Genomic DNA, 2,500 nt, shown 5'->3' with positions numbered 1-2,500 from the left:
GGCCCTTAACCTAACCCACGTTGGCCCTTAACCTAACCCACGTTGGCCCTTAACCTAACCCACGTTGGCCCCTAACCTAACCCACGTTGGCCCCTAACCTAACCCACGTTGGCCCCTAACCTAACCCACGTTGGCCCCTAACCTAACCCACGTTGGCCCCTAACCTAACCCACGTTGGCCCCTAACCTAACCCACGTTGGCCCCTAACCTAACCCACGTTGGCCCCTAACCTAACCCACGTTGGCCCCTAACCTAACCCACGTTGGCCCCTAACCTAACCCACGTTGGCCCCTAACCTAACCCACGTTGGCCCCTAACCTAACCCACGTTGGCCCCTAACCTAACCCACGTTGGCCCCTAACCTAACCCACGCTGCACCTTAACCTAAGTTACGCTGCACCTTAACCTAAGTTACGCTGCACCTTAACCTAAGTTACGCTGCACCTTAACCTAAGTTACGCTGCACCTTAACCTAAGTTACGCTGCACCTTAACCTAACTTACACTGCACCTTAACCTAACTTACACTGCACCTTAACCTAACTTACACTGCACCTTAACCTAAGTTACACTGCACCTTAACCTAACTTACACTGCACCTTAACCTAAGTTACACTGCACCTTAACCTAAGTTACACTGCACCTTAACCTAACTTACACTGCACCTTAACCTAAGTTACACTGCACCTTAACCTAAGTTACACTGCACCTTAACCTAAGTTACACTGCACCTTAACCTAAGTTACACTGCACCTTAACCTAACTTACACTGCACCTTAACCTAACTTACACTGCACCTTAACCTAACTTACACTGCACCTTAACCTAACTTACACTGCACCTTAACCTAACTTACACTGCACCTTAACCTAACTTACACTGCACCTTAACCTAACTTACACTGCACCTTAACCTAACTTACACTGCACCTTAACCTAACTTACACTGCACCTTAACCTAACTTACACTGCACCTTAACCTAACTTACACTGCACCTTAACCTAACTTACACTGCACCTTAACTGTCACATGTAACGTCACAGGAATGTAGCTTTGCCTAACAGCAACCCTCTGAACATAGTTCACTGCTTGGATCCTCTGGTGTCATGTGTATTTCTTGATGCCATGGTGCGTACCCTCACATAAAGGTCTTTCGAGTGTTGCGTACTTTCTACACAGTCCCGCTAACCACTGGAAGGGTGTACCGCTACAGAACGAATATCGCCCTCCCCTCCTGCCCTTCCAAGCTGGTCGGTCAGGCGTTTGTTTGTGAAATGAGCCTTGCAGCTGTTCAGTTGCATTCGGTTGTCGATGCAGTCAGTGTACGTTGTGGTACGGCCTGTGTGGACTGTCCGCTGATGTACGCGTAACCCACACTGATCATCCGTCGTTACGTACTGAGTGACATAATGTGGCACATGCTTGACCGTACACCGGCTGCGCCCTACAATGGCGAATCATAAGGGCCATATGTTGTGCACGATGCTACTTGTCTCGTCTCCCCATTACAGCGAGATTGCACTGTTGTACGCCGTACAGACATGTGGTAAGTAGGTACGGACGAAAGTATTGCATGTTGGCCCCCCCCCCCCCCCCTCCTCCCTCTGCCGGGAATCAGCGTGAGCCGTCTGTTGATGTAGCGACGAGGGTTTTCCTATTTAATCGTATTGCCCCACACAACATGATAGCACGGTGGACCGCGTTCCACATCTGCGACATGCTACAGAGGCCGGTTGACAGTCGACCGCGCAAGGGACATTGCACACGTGCGCGGACCATCTTCCACGTGTTCTCTCGTGTACATGCCGCAGTGTGTATGTGGGCTGATGTAGCGTGTCGTGACACATAACATGCAGGCATGCCAGAATCGTAGATTTCGCAAATGTAGATTGACGTATACGTTTGCTGCCAAAGATCCGCAAATGAACTGGAAATCAGTTGTTGAGCGGTTGTTCGCGCTGCAGGTGCATCGGTGATAGCGACGATCGGTACATCTGTGAACCGGTTGTTTCGGCGGTACCCGCCATGCCCCCGAACCTGAGTTGGCCATGTGGGTATGAAGCGATACGAGGCTGTGGCTTGGCGGGACAGTCCCCGGCCGGTGAGGGGGGGCCGCCCGGCGTGCTGGCCGCGCGCTGCGTGAGCGCACGCACTACAGCCGGCTGGTGGGGGGCGCCCAGTGGCAGGAGCGCCGGCCGACGGGCCCGGCTGGCGTCCCAGCTATGCGCCGGCGCACCCTGCGCGCGGCGCCAGGCGGCCAAAGTGGGTTCTGCCGAGCCCGGTGCGAAGCGCGGTGGACATCTGCAGTGTGCTGGTCCGATTGCGGACTGTGTGCGTTGAGGATGCGCCGCCGCCCGGCACTCGGCGTCGCGACGCCGTCTGCTGCTCGGTCGCCCCCAGCGGTTCTCGCAGGTGGTTTGTATCGCAGCTCTGCGGACGTGTTGGCGCGTGCGCTGTGCTGGGAGAGTTCGCTTCTGCACCCAAGTGGGGCTTTGCCCTTC

Source organism: Schistocerca gregaria, unplaced genomic scaffold (genome assembly GCF_023897955.1).
Source record: "Schistocerca gregaria isolate iqSchGreg1 unplaced genomic scaffold, iqSchGreg1.2 ptg000667l, whole genome shotgun sequence".
Lineage (NCBI taxonomy): Eukaryota > Metazoa > Arthropoda > Insecta > Orthoptera > Acrididae > Schistocerca > Schistocerca gregaria.
This window is presented reverse-complemented; position numbering follows the sequence as displayed.